Source organism: Apis florea, unplaced genomic scaffold, assembly GCF_048593485.1.
Source record: "Apis florea isolate Af1SG1 unplaced genomic scaffold, ASM4859348v1 contig_2274_pilon, whole genome shotgun sequence".
In the NCBI taxonomy this organism is placed as follows: Eukaryota; Metazoa; Arthropoda; class Insecta; order Hymenoptera; family Apidae; genus Apis; species Apis florea.
The window spans coordinates 2,488,141-2,503,707 of NW_028256550.1; the positions used below are offsets into that span (position 1 = coordinate 2,488,141).

Here is a 15,567-nt window from a genome sequence, read left to right on the forward strand (position 1 = left end):
TCGCTCCGAACATTTCCCTCCTTTCTTTCGAATCATGGATCATTCAAAGTGTACTTAATATAATTCTTAATTCTTAAATGAGTTAAGGATATTGGAAGAATCATCGTATTCACCGTTTCTAAAGAACGTTCATTAATCTTGATGAAGCGTTATATTAAATTACATTCCAAATATACAGATCTTCAATTGTTCAAAGTTCGAAGGAAAAATTTCCATAGAAAACTTGTCTATTGAATTATAAACAATTTAATTACAATTGATTCGAACGACATCCTGTTACGTCTCGTCCTATTAATCTCGAAAGTGCAAAAGTTTGAGGATAATCGTTGGATCGAGCGAATATCGAATTATTCCATAATCGATGCGAACACGGCCGACTTGTAACCGATTAAATTTATTTCGCTTATTTTCAGCGTCAAATGATTAAATGATAAAATTTGTTTATCGCCGTTCCGCGATGCGGGGGAAAAATGGGGATTTTTGTGGCGCGCGATAAGCGAATTCCCTATGGGCGTATCGAGGAGAACGCGCGATTGTACGATTTGACACGGGTACAATTGGAATGGGCGAGAAGATACTCCAGATCGTCTGGAGAAGCGTGTAATAATCGATATTTCGAAATATGTTAAAAAGATCTTCTTTTATTCTTAATTTCAAGCATCATAATTCGATGTGAATGATATATATTTCTTCTATTTAATTTAATTCTCTACTGTACAAGATATCCGGTCACAGACGATAAAAAGCAAGAATCGGTTCTACGGTTTCTAAAAATAAATTGTTGAAAGAGAATAAAATAACGTGTTTTCTATCGAATCCTTTGTTTCTTTTCCGGGAGAATCTAGTTTGAAAGTTCGTCGAGCACTATTTCTAAATTTGACGAAAACCTAAATATCGTTCTAAATTTTTCACTTGGAACAATCGTATTCGACCGAATTCTCTCCAAACTATTATTGTTCGGTCAATCCTTTATTTAACATCCATCGCCATTTCTTCTAGGAAAGGAACATCACGTGATCATTGAACGTAGGCAACGTAGGACAAAATTCCAAACTAATAATCAGAATCGTAGAGCCACTTGAAAACTATATATATATACATTTATTAATCTCAATTAGAAAATCTCTCCTCCACTCCCAACGAATTAAAATTTCGAATCCGCCGCTGCAGTTATTTCACGGTGGACGGAAATCGAAATCTGATCCCGTCACATCAAGCTGCGACTAAAACTTGGAACGAGTCCCCTCCCTCCCTCCCTCCGCACGTTTAATTCGTAACAGAGAGACGGATATCTCTCCCTGTCCCTCTTGATCGTTGCCTTCGTTCGCCCCTCCCCTCTCCCCAATTTTCATTTCCAACTTGACGGGGGACGAATTGGATTTTCACGTGATGGCAAGTCCCGTTTAATGAGCAACGCCGCGGGGATAGCGATTTAAATCGAGCCCGCCGTTCCGTATCGTTTAATAACGCCAATTGCCGCGACGGTCGCCGCGAGCCAGATGTAAATTGCGCTCTTGCATTGATAATAACTGTTGATCCACCGGCGAAAAAGGGAGAGCCGTGACGCGGCCGAATTTCCACCCCCTCGATTAAACGGATCCCGCGTTTCGTTTTCGTTCAATTTGTGCCAATTCCAACGTTTCGCACGTTTCTGTGTTGTATAATATTGTAATTCTCGCTAATTGTTCCACGGCGAGTTCAATTTTTCGGGGGAGAGGAGGTTCTGCTTTATCGACGGGGTGAACCGAGAGGGAAATTCGAACGTGGAATAGGGAAAATTTGAGGGATAATATGGAAATGTAGGAATAAAAGGGGGATTTTTGCATTTTCAAGTAACTTTTTTTTTCTTTTATTTTCGTAGGAATATTATTTCGTCGAAGTTGGATCGTTTTTTTTTTTTTATTTAAACGCGATTTCCATAATGTTTGATGCACTTTTTGACGAAATATTCCATGAATATTAATCCCGTGTTATATAGCTATAAAAAGGAAACTTTAACGGGGGAAAGTATGCTACGAGACGCTTCTTCGTGTTCTTTTTTTTTTTTTTTTTTTTAAGTCAAGTATGCAGAAAGAAATGAAACTCGTTGAGGATGAATTGGAAGTTGAAACAGAATTTCAAGTATATCTCAATTATACATATTCTATTGTTCTTGTTAGCATGTAATTAATGAATTATCCTGTTCTTCGCACGCAAAAGCCACCCACTAATATTTACACGTACAATTTCAAAAAATATATTATATATAAACTAAACACCTTGGGTTAAAATACGTCACGAAATATCGGGGCAATACCGATCTCCAACAATATCAATTACCACAAATTTTCGCCTTAATACGACCGTGAAATTTCCAATAAAAACGCCCGTAACACCGAAATCGGGCAAAAGATTAACGCGTATATTCCCGTTGAACGAGATGCGTAAATATTTCTTCCCCCCTCCCCTCCGCTTTCGCCAGGGGTGCCTGGTGTAAACCCACGAAAAAGAGAGATCGAACGATCCATTAAAGCGTTTCCAGTTGGAAGCAAGGCCTCGCTCCAGGTAGGCGCGACATTTTCGGTTTCGCACGTTTTTCCCGTGTACACACTTAATTTCCCAGAGGCGAGGCAACGGCTATTCAGTTGGGCTGGCACCGTTCCAACCGAAGTGGCTCGTGCAGTCGAGGAGGATGGTCGAGTTCTTGAAATAAATCAGCTTGGGCCGATAAAAAGCGTAGAATTTTCAGCGTATCTCGCCTCGTGTCGACAAGATCGATACACGGGCAGTCGATAAATAAAAACGTTGTTCCCTTCCTTCTTCTCTCTCTCTCTCTCTCTTTCAAAACGCGGACGATTCCTTCCCTCGAATGGATTAATGGACGGGATTATTGGCAGGGATACTTTTAAACCACGCTTGTCACGAGCGGATAATATCCACGCAGGGAGGATGGAATAGATAGCGCTAGGCATTTTGTCGAGCGTTAAAAACGAGTTAATTGCACGGGGAGGATGGGGGGTGGTTTTAGCCATTGGATAATAAAAGCGCGATTTTAAAACGGAAACGTAATCCGTGCACTTTGGCCCCCGGCCAAATGCGTGCCTCTCTAAATGCGAGCGTACCTACGCGCAAACCGTCCACTTTTTCCACCTAATTTACATTTTCTCCCCCTCGAGTTTCTCTCTCTCTCTCTCTCTTCCTCTCACGAAGAGAAACGTCGCGTTTCTGGCCCCTTGCAGCTATCTTCCCGCAAGGATTTGGCCGAGAGTTCCGCTACGTGCGCAAGGATTTTCTTGGATTCTTTTTTTTTTTCTCTCCCCCCCCTTATTTTCGAAACGAAATTTTCCTCTTCGAGGAAATATGGACGAATTTATCGATCTCGATTTGAGGAGAGTTCGAAAGAATCTTTTTTTCATAAATTTGTTAAATTTTATTAGGGAAGGAGATTTATATAAGTCGTATTTGTTTAAAACGTGTAGTTGAACTATTGTAACTATTCAGCGTTTGCAAAATAATTTTGTTAATTGTAGTGTAAGGAAATCGTTGCACGAGACTTGTTTCAATGTTAAAATCAATCGTGACGATAGAATAAAATTAATATTGGAAGAAAAGAAGTAGGAACAAATAACGTATATAATGAGAAGTACGTATTGCATAAAAATTCACGGTTTAAATCGTGCCGTTTAACCATTCTCTTTCGTTCGAAACGTTGAAAAAGATACGTAAATAGCACAAGTATAATTTAGAGGATTAAATATAAAGGAATATTCTTAGCTTCTTAATCTTGATCGTTTGCTGCATGCCTTAATAGCAAGTGTCCCGAGGATACAAATCTCGAGGATTTCGAGGGATCTTATACAATCAACCGCAAACCCAGTATTTCGCATTCGTCTCGTGTATCTTACCAAAAAGTTTATCCAACTTGCTATTCATCCCTCTATAGAGAGAGAGAGAGTGACTTTATCCTATTTTCAGAAAAATATCACGTTAAGGATGTAACGAAACGTTACGTAACGAGGAAAAAGATAAGGTCTGAGATTTTTAAAAGAAAGGTGTACAAGTACAATAGTAGGTAGAAATCATGGGCAGAATTTCAAATGTAGAATCGAACTCGAACGGAATTTAACAATGCGCCAGTATGCGCCGTTTCATCTTGCAATGGCTCGATCTTGGACTCTTGGAAGATACGTAAAGTCAGAGATGGCACCACCCGCAATATTAAGATGAGTATCGATAGGCTCGGAGAAATTAGATATAGTAATACAATTTACATTATAAATATTCGTATGCTTGAAAATATTCTTTGAGCGAATATGTTGTATCTTTCCTGTGATTCCAACTATTAATACTTATTTTTTTATTTATACCAACAGGATTTACGCGTTCATTTGTCCATTTTGTACAATTATCAAATTGTCAATTTTATAATCTTTTTACTTTTCGAAATTCATTTTAATTCTTTCCCCTCCCCCCCCCCTATATTTTATTAATTTTTGACGCGAAACAATTTAGATTTGAATTCTAGTATTGTTCGACACTACGTGTAATTTTCGCGTTTAACGCACACAAATACTTTAGATTTCGGGAGTGTTGCGTATCGATTTTCGATACGTCTCTATTGTTTGAACATTGTTTTTACCAAAATACATAAATCCAATTATCGATTAATGGTGTCAGTGCGCGTATGTATGAAAAATAATTTTCGAGTATTAATAATACGTTCCAGAATAATAACTGGAACACGATATTGACATTGCCACGTAATTTATATCGCAAGAAAATATTACACGTTTCAACGATCCTAATATAAATCCACTTCGATTCCTCGATTAAGCGGAGAGAGTAGGTAACACATATGAAGCGCACATTAGAATATTTATACGCAAATAATAATAATAATAATAATAATAATAATAATAATAATATACGATCATCTTAACTCTTAATCTAATTTCTACAATTTTATACACGATTTTATAAAAATAACAAAGCTTCCTCGACTCTCCTCGAACGAAATTTACGATTTACTCCTCTTTCCAACAAAGTTAATAACACTCGAGCACACTTGTACAAAGAAGAAGAATCTCTCGTCTTGGAAGAAGGGCGCAATTTTCCTCTCTCTCTCTCCTGGTTAATTTTCTTATCAAAGGGATCGAACCAAAGCGTTCCTTTTCTTTCTTTTTTTCCACTTCCACTCACAGAGAGCATTTCGCCAACACGTGCATTACCCCCTCCCCTCACGAGGATGTGAATGACTCTAATCGACGCGAAACGACCACGGATAAAGTCGCGTAAATGGAAACGTATCTCACGGCTTCCCAGACGTATCTCTCGCGTTGCATTTGCCCCTGGATTGAATGTATATCATGAGATTCGAGAGACTCAACTTTTTGGAAATTTGCAACAATAGGCAACAATAGTTTTTATTAAACGTCGAAACGAAATAGGTGTAGTTCAAGGGAAATATATAAGCAGAAGGTTATAATATAGTTGTTCAAATTCTAATAGAAATACGAGGCGTGTCGATGAAAGAAAGAAACGTACGATTAAAAAGTGGAGAGAAGGAATATATAAAAATATCATAGAAAGAGAGAAAATTCGATGGAAAAGAAAAGTATCCCTTGTGACGATCGTTAGAAAGGGCATGTTTTATTCAAGGCAACGTGTTAAATCGCAATAAACGCGGCCAATTCTATTCGGCCGAGTTTACACATTGCCGGGATACATAATGCATAACACTGGTTGCTCGATACGGATGAAATTGGGGTTGCACGATAAATAAGCAGTTCTACCCCCTTTTTTTTTGCGCCACACCCCCTCCCTCTACATCGTATGTTTTTCCTGTTTACGCTCCCCCCCAACCTGGCAATTTTCGACCGTCTGATTACCCACATCCGATTTGCATCATCGCCAATTAATCGAACGCTGCCATGTTTGGCCGGCAAATAATCGCCGGGCCGTTTGTATTGCCAACGTTACTACTGTTCCACCACTGTTACGCTTAATTTCGCAGATCAAAAATTGTGGAAAAATTGGGGAGACTCGTGCTAGAAATATATCTAATGGATTTTGGATCTTAATTTTCGATCGTGTGCGTGTCGTTCATCGGGAAGGCAATCTTCAATTTCAATGCTCAATTTTTTTAAAATTCGTTCAAGACGTGACTTTTCAGAGCGAAAAGAAAAAGGATGTTGAAAAGTTGTTGGATGGAGTTTTTTTTCAGAGATTTTTCAACGATCCGGTAATCAAAAGTGTTACCAATTTTGTTAAGTTTGTTCCAATTATTACGGTGCGCGATAAGCTATCAGGTTTGAAGGTGAAAGATAATAGGAAACAATATATGGGATGTAGTATCTGGTAACGTGCCACGATATCCAGGATAATATTCGTTATGAAGAATAGTAGTGTTTGAAATCCGCAGTAAATGATCCGTACTTTTATTTATTGCATCTTGTGCTGATTTTCATCTTGAAACACGAAATGTTATTGAAATTAACATTTTGAACAAGTTTTCTTCGTTGAACGAAACATCATCGTATCAGATTTAGATTGTAAATTGGACGTTCCACTGAAATTATGATTGAGGTTGTAACAACGATATCTGTGTACGTGTACTATTAATACGTATTTTTGCAACAATGATCTATTGTTGTAATCGGAATACACGATGAATTAAGGATTTGAACAGGCTCGATCGATCGGGGCTTTTTCAAAAAAGGTATATTTAAAATGAAAGAAGATGAATACGCGAGGCAGCTTGAGAGTCTTCTTTCCTAAACGATAAATACTTTTATTTAAAAACGATCCATTTTTTTAAATCGTATTAAACCTTTCCATTGATATTTATTATTTATTAAAAATAATCTCTCTCTATACATATATACGCTATTGAATGGATTTTAATATTTAGAGGTGATAAATCAGGATTAATAAAAGAGTTTGGGAAATTTGATATCGAACTTCGAATTGAAATTTTCATGTAATCATAAATTTTAATCAAATCGAGCGGGCCATTGCGTGCCTGGACTTTTATGCAACGATAGATTAGGAAAAATTCGTGAATCAATAATAAATTTTTCACGTATCAATATCAAAGAAACAAATGTTTTATAAAGACATAAACAAAATTAAGCCATCGATGTAACAATAGATTCGACGTTTTAATTGTTTGATTTGTAGAAAGAAGAAGAAGAAAGTTCTTAATCCTGTCTCGGGCAATAATTTGCAATATTAATCGAATACTTCAATTTTCTTTATTATTCACACTTCATCGCTCTTATATCACTTGCATTGCCACAAATTATTACAAACCCGTATCCATAGCGATATCATTCGAATCAAACAATTGAGAATTCGTTGAAGGATTGGCCACCAATTTTCGATTCGATTTTCGAAAATGAAGAAATGTCCTTTCAATTTCATCCCCTCGTACGAGAACAATTTATTTACACGAGCCGCTTTGCTCGAATCGATTCAAAACCGAAGATCAATGCACCGTAATTTATTTATCGTGGATAAAATTCAGCTTGCGGACGTGTATCAATTAAAGTTAGAAATTAATGTTATCGCGCTTCGTTAAGTGTACGCTCGATCAATTTTATTCCCTGGTTTCGTTCTTTTTTTTTTTTATCCCTTCGTTTCATTTCAGAATGAAACTGGGCCGCGATAAACGCGGGGAAATTTATTAATCAACGTTACATCTCGTTCCTATCTGTGGCCAAGATTTATTATATACGTCGCGTATGCCCTGGAAAATTTATAATTCCACTGGGCGATCGACTTGCTAATTGTTCGTTCGTTGCTAAACCGGCGATAAAATTAACCGGTTATTTATAAAATCGTCACGTGGCAGGCTGGGGAGATCCTTCCTTTTTTCGAGGAGCAGGATTTCGAGGAAAATTAGGTTGGTTAATTAAGTTGACAATTTTCAAAGTAATTGAATTGAATATGAAACTTTGCAATCCGTTCAATGTGACACGATACTTGAGAGGACGAAATCTTATTCGAAAGGAAAAACTCGCCTCGAATTCCACTTTTAACGTTTTCGATCGAGTTAAATTGTCGCCCAACGAAATTTTCCAACGAGTTTCTATAAACGAGAGGGGATTTTGAAACCCCCCACCTTAACCACGAACGCGTTGCTTTTGCCTGTACAGCGCGGGGGCAACCAGATCGTCGCAATTACGAAACGATGAATTCGCAGCAATTTGAGGCAAAATCATCGAGCTTTTCTTTCTTTTTTCTTCTTCTTCTTCTTTCGTACACTCGCGGATGAATGTTTGTGTCCCTTTGTTGGAAACAATCCACGTCGACGAGAAGTTTGTCGTTGCGATTTTTCCTTTCCTTCACCCCCCCCCCAAAAAAAAAATTGAACGAGAAAAATGCGTCCCTTTTAAATTTAAAGAAGAAGAAAAAAGTTTGACGGAGGAATAAAATACGTGGATGGGATAATGATTCGTTAAAATCGATACCGCTGCTCGAGGAGGATGGCCATGGCGTAACCACAAATTTGCTATCAATTTTCCTGGGGCCCGGTGTTTGCACACCGTCTGACAGATTAATGTACATCGAACCAACTTAACAATATTCAAACAATAATTTGCGGGATTGCACGTTGGAGGGGAGAAGTTAAATTTAAACTTCAAACTCGGCGATCAGGTAACTATGAATATTATGATTTAAAGCTTGGCCAAACTTGCTCCTACGATGATAAAACGATAATATTACTAAAATATTCCGTGTGGAGAGACGAATAAGAGCCAGCCACTCCTCCAAGTGTGAGAAAATGAGAGAAAAGAAAAATCGCGATCGACAGGGATTAAATGTTGCGCCAACTTTTAAAAGTGGTCGGATATCGAGAGAGAGAGAGAGAGAGAACGTGAGAGAATTAATCCTAATGCAGTGTGGAATTAGCGGGGATTAAGGGCGATACGACTGATGATTCGGCCAATGTAAATCAAGAAGTGCCCGGCGCACACACGAGAACCCTTTTTTCGCATTTTTCAGGGGACGACTGAAATCGTCTTGAAAATTTGCACGCTCGGCTGATTATTTGAGAGAGTTTACGATCGTACAGGGCTTTCCTTTGTTATTTTTTTTTTTTAAGGGTAGTTTTTACTCGGGATTGAATATCTAATGGTATTTTTCTTTCTTTCTTTCTTTCTTTAAGACACTCGTTTTTTCCCCCCAGAATTTTATCAGTTTTTGGCAAAACGAAGGGAGAAATTATATAATATTATGGATTCGTAAATGAAAAGGGTTGTTCACTGTTGAAGGACAGTTATGACGCGTCGTAAGCTTGTTGCAAGCCGGCAATTAATGGACACACGGAAGTGTGTCCCTCTTCAACTTGGCCCACATTTCTATGCTGCTAACTTTAGAGCAGCTTTATCGACGACTACTTGTTCGCGAGCTAGGCAAACTGCCCAAGAAGATAAGAGCCATTGATTCTCCAATCGTGTCGACAATTATATCGAAACGGGGGATCGCGAAGATCCAGATATTCCAGATTTTATATAAATGAAATTACGAATAAACTTTTATCAAAATCATCGAATAAAAGTTGCATCGAAGTCGGTTGAGGGGAAAAAACCCTCGTGTTATTGAAACTAATTTTTGTAAAAATTCACAGTTATCGATCAAGGCAAAATTTATGAATGGAAGGCCACCAGTGACCTATTTATTTTTGCTGGAAACACGGCTTTTTCGCGGCTGTCACTTATCCCTGGTTTGGTCGCTGACGAGGCGAGAGATCCGTGTAAAGAAGAAGGATGGAAATGGGGGAGAATAAAAAATTAGCTTTTCTTTGCGCGACGATATCTCGGAAATGGTATCGGGATAAATGAAAAGCCGTTTTAAAGGGGAAGATTTCACGCTTCTAACGATCTCTCGTTCGTCGATTAAATGTCGCTACGTTCCAAGTTATCGCGGCTCAAAGTTTCTTCACGATTCGATCGAGTTTCATTACGATAAATGCGTTCATTTTTTTCAAAAGTTTCTCTTCAACAAACTTGAATCTAATTGAACGAATTATCCATCACGATCATTGTTTTGAGAATCATTGTTTTCTCTCTCGAATTGCGTTCGTGAGGAAAGAAGTGCTCGTTTGGAAACGCAGTCTTGTTCATCCTTGACTTTTCTTTCGCGTATGGAATCTCGAAGGATCGTCCATTAAATCTTGTAACATCGACAGCATATAATTTCCAATCCTATTTCTGCAACTTTCAACTGCTGCTGTCTCGAAGATACACAAAGTTTCGCGCCCCAATCGACGAATTCTCAGGATAGCTCTCCTCTCTCACCTCTTTCTCTCTGCTCTCATATTTTCAGCTCTCCACGCTTGTATTTGCTTATCCTAGTTCTTTGAATTCTCTTAGCGCACCATGCGCAAATGTTACAAAGCTCGAACGAGACTTTGTTCCCTTTTCAAAGATGCAAACGTGCTGAGGGCAAGATGGCTCGACTTAAATATCCTTGAAGAATTGCTACGATAAACAAAGTTCGAAGCATAGAGTTTAGAAAAGCGGAGCAACAACAAAATAGCACATCACGATATGCAATGGCGCAAAGCTTAGAACACGCTACGTTTAATTAAATATAATTGCGACAAGAGGCCAATGTGTTGCAACGAACAAGTAGCATTGTTCAATTTAAATAATATATCGTAGATAAAAAAAAATAATGTTTCCGCGAAGAAAAAGAGAAACGAAAGTTTGAACAGCAAAATTTTAAAAAATGTTAAACGTTTGGAATTTTATCTTCTTTTCTTATTTTTTTCAAATGTCGCTTATATTATAATCTTGCAATGAATTTACACGAATCGAGCAAAGAACGAGTTTACATTAAATGAAATAAGAATACACACTCTATACTTGTTAATATAGATCCTTACTTACTCGATGATACCTCGATTGTAAAATTTAAAAATTTAAGATTCGAGAAACGAATTCTAACGATGAAATATGCAACGATCTCTCGAAAAACGGAGACGTCTTCCCCTTCGTAAAAATTGAAAATTGAAAAATCTTGGAAGGGAAAATTTCCAGGCGACCACGTTGAGGAAAGGAAGTCCTCAAAAGAGAGCTTCGTGAAAAATTTCGAAACGATTTTCAACGATACCCTTTCTTCTCCCCCATTTCGTCGATTAAAATTCGATTGGAAGAAGAACTGTGTATCGTCGAATTTTGCGAATATTTCAATGTTTCCTCTGGAAAAAAAAAAAAATGCCCAAAAATGCGCCGCTTTAATCGCAATCACGCGGAATATCGGTCGAAAGTTTCGTCGATGGAATGTTGGAGGGAACTGTCAGACTTCTGGGACGTGGAAATTCCTGATCGACCGGGGGGGAGAGGAGGGAGAGAACGTCGACCAGGAAAGAAAGATGATCCAACTTCCTCTGATGAAATTAAACATGATAGAACGTTGTAATATTCGAATGGAAATTCCAATTTCTGATACGATAACTGATAATGTGAAAAATGGGGAAATAAGAATGATCCGTGAAATATTGGTTCAATTAATAATTTTTTTTTTTTTTTTTTGAGGATTTTTAATGGAGCAGAAAATTAATTTTGAACGTTAGAAACGCGATAATTGAAATTTTGGCCAGTCGATATGCGCGACTGTATTTTTTTTTTTTTTTTTCACTGGCAGAATTTCACGAACGAGTGTTTTCAAGTACCCTGGCCTTTTAGTTTGGAATTTTAATGTATTTTTCACGCGTTTCTAATTTAGAGATTTTCCACGTGTTCGTAATTTTTGCCATTTTCGCAGCGAATGAGCGATCGATTACGAGTAATAATTGTAAGAATTACGTAGAGAAGAGTTTGTAATCTTTTTATAAAAAAAAACGTATCTCCAACTCTGTTGAAAAGCGAGGATTTTCAAAGGGAATAAATGCGTAACACGTATAACGATAAACAGAAACACTGCATAAATCCCTTGCAGGGAACAAAAAACATTGCTAGGATTTTCAAAATTGATTTATTATATGCTGTACGCGAATAATTTATATGGCAAAATGGTTACGAGTACAGAATGGAATGAAAATTTTCTCTCTTAAAAAAAAAAATATATATATATACAGGGTATTAATATATTCGTGAAACATCTTTGGAAGATTTATAATTCTATACAGAATTCTATTTAAAAATTGCTATTAAGTTACATCTATTATTATTATTATTCATCAAATTACACCGAGTAATTTACTTGATACTTGCTTATTAAAACATAGTACAAATATTTCGTCCTCCCTGAAACGAATAAACCGACATTTTCGTTCCCTTCGCTTCCCCCTCCCCCCCTGAAGCAAAGATCCGCTTAAGAGAGAATTGATAAACTATATCTAGGGAATATTTCAAAAACATTCCTTCCTCGTTCGTTCGACAAAAATTTCCAATAACTCGAGACGTCAATTATATATTTCATATGCTCTTAATCCGTTTCGAGACCGCCATCCGATTAATGATAATATCGTCGATACTTATATCGATATCGATATAATGTTATTAATCGCGTTCCCCTTCGAAACTCGAGAGAGAGAGAGATTGCCCGGGGCCATTCGTTATTATAATCAGTTCACGTTGCGTCCGCCCAATTCAATTTGCCTGGCAAGTACACCCATTAATGAGTTTCGCTCGCGCCGCGAGATTAAACGCATCTGACGAGGTCTGGAGAAACACAAAGAAGCAGCCGCCTCAAATTGATAACTTTCGATTCGAAGTTTGGATGGCGCGTGAATGTGGCGCGAAAGGCGTGAAACGAAATAAACATGAGGGGAAAGCTCGTAAACCTTCGAAAAGTTTCGGCGAAAATTTGGGATGTCGAAGTAATTGCGATATGATTGTTTTAGACGATCGAAGATGAAGTTTTATTATTGAGTAATCTCGAAAAACTTGAGATATTAAATATTGTTTTATAATTTTTTCGCGTCTTTAAGTATTCGTAATTCGTAGAATTTAATGTTAAATACGTGTTAAAGTAAGTTTGGAATGTACTGTTATCTTTATAGCACATCTGCTCCACGTGTTTCTACTCTTCTTCCTCTCTTTTTCCACGTGAAAGTTTTTCAGCAAATTTTAAAAACTCGAAACACTTTGTAATACGCTTCTAAGATTTTTAAAATTAAAATGTCTCCTTTTCTAAGAGACGCTCTCTTCCTCTCTTTAAGAGACTAATATCTGTCAGAACTCTCAAGATTAAATTGTCTCCCCTTGGTACATGCATCTCTTACATACAAAATGTTAATATATTCGTAAAACATTCCTTTCGAGAATAGAAATTGTAGAGAAATAAAACGTTTTCTTATTTTTAAATAATCAACTTTTCTATTGATTTACGCTTTTGTCTTTATCTTTGTTGAAAATCGAGTTAAAAATTACATGAGAACTCGACGAGTACATTTGACAATTTTCTTTAGATTTTGCTCTCTCTCTCTCTGCTTCTCGAGCAATTCTCCCAAAGCTTGAACATTTGGGCGGATCTTTCATAGAGATCTAAATTATTTGACCATCTTCTGCTCTCCCTATCTTCTTAATTAACTTATTCTGTTGAATAGATTCTGGCATTGATTATTCAATAGAATGGATAAAGAATAAAGCTCCTTACCGGGAAATTTAATCCTAGTATAATTTTCCCGTATCCTGGCATAACTTAAACAACTTGGCTAACTATTAGCAGTTGTTGAATCAGGTTTGGTCCTTACTAATTTCAAAGCATAAGATCAAAGCTTCAGTTTCACGGGCACAATATTAATTATTAATTGCCTATTAAGCATAACCATTATCTTAGTCAATCTTTGCAAAGATTGTACGACGTGTCGCAAAATCCTCCATATCAATAACTCGAAATTAATCAGAAGTATAGGATTTTTAAAATCGGTAGAAGAGTTCACTTTCGTGTTTTTTGAATGAAGAGGAATAAAACAAAAACTATATTATATCCTTTACTTTTCACTAATATAAAAAGTTCAAACTCAAAGTCACATTTGGAACACATTTTCTCTGCTAATAATAATGATTAATTATACCGTAATTACGACACAATAATGCATAAAAGAATAATTATCCTCGAGTATAGCATTACCACCACGTAATTCAATAGAACATTATAATTTTTCTCAAGATCTCTTATCGCCGCCAATTTGTCTCGAGTTACTTCGAACGAATGCGACCTAGTCCCGCTTACACCCGGCTGTAAAATTGCTTGAAAAAGACGCACACACGCGCGCGCACACACACTTCATAATGGAGAATAATAGCTCGCATGAGGAAAGCAATTATATCGCGCTCGTATCTTTATGAGGAATACTCGGAAGGAACCACGTTAAAGCGTTGCATGACGATTTCGACTCGCCTTCTCTCCATCGCTAAAAACTCTGATGCTTCTTGTTCCAATTCCAAAAAAGAAAAGAAAAAAAAAAAATGAAACACCACGAAGTCGACATTTTTACGTAACAGCCGCGGATTGAATTACCACGGATTTTTAGGAAACGACAAATCATAGGTGGAATTAGGGAATCAATTTTCCACCGATATTCCATCGATATGGAAATATCGGATGATGGAACGGCACGTGCCCCGTTCATATCGACGGAGAAAAAAAAAAAAAAGAACGGTAGGTATGTAAAATGTACCATGGACGAAAATATCCGAAAAGCGTGTGACGCTGTTTCGAATTCTCGATACACGACGAGATCGACGATGGTTTCGAGCAAGTTTTCGGGGAAAGGGATCGGCGAGAGGATCGAAGCAATCTGCGGAATTTTTCACCGAAGATTCGAGGGAGCGACTTACACGGCTCTCATACATTATTAATTCGATGGGGCACGGAGAGAAAATGGAGAGGACTTGCATATTATTTATTACGCGCCATCGTTCTTACACGAGTCTCTCTCTCTCTCTCTCTCTCGTTTGCTTCTTCCTATTGGGGGCGTTTAACGTGACCAAACTTTCGATCTCCTGATTTTATATTATTCTTTAAAGATGGCGTTCTTGCGTGAAATTCACCACGCGTGTATCTCGTTCGTGTATTTCGTTCCATCGATACGATTATATTAAAATGGGAAGGGAATTTAACGGGATTGAATTGATCCAATGCGATTAAATGGCTAATAATAATCGAATTATGTATTATGTGTATAATGAAAGCTTTACATGCTTCGTATGATACGCGATTTTTTTTATTATAAAATTTCCGGTGGATAGAATTTGAACACGTTTTTCTTTCGTTTGTGAATAATTTTCGACCGTGAAAGATCGATCCAAAAAATTATTTCTTTCCGCAATATTTTCAAGAAAAGAAGACGAAACTTTTGGATAACGACGACGGGAAGTTGAATTAACGAGCTGGACGATGAAACCGCTCGTGCGTTTTCGATCAAAGTTGCAAGGATGGGGCGGCGAGGATCGCGTGAAATTCGAGCCAATTCGAATCGAATCCAGACTTGGTCCATCAGCTTTCACCGGGGAATCTTGGCTTGTAACATCACGTGCTCGCTTCGAGGCCGGTTATTTCGGAATTGAACCCGGGACGTGGTCAAACCTCTTTCCAGACCAACGCTCCCGCAACCCAACTCTCGTGTTATTT

General features: G+C 37.5%; 1 protein-coding gene and 1 long non-coding RNA gene across 8 annotated transcripts in view; one reads left to right on the forward strand and one right to left on the reverse strand.

Annotated features, from left to right (window-relative positions):
- LOC100867828 (venom dipeptidyl peptidase 4) overlaps positions 1–15,567 on the reverse strand; it is a 214,324-nt gene that overhangs the window by 136,184 nt on the left and 62,573 nt on the right. The window lies entirely within an intron of this gene.
- LOC147658359 (uncharacterized) overlaps positions 1–15,567 on the forward strand; it is a 58,709-nt gene that overhangs the window by 23,939 nt on the left and 19,203 nt on the right. The gene's annotated exons all lie outside the window — the stretch shown is intronic.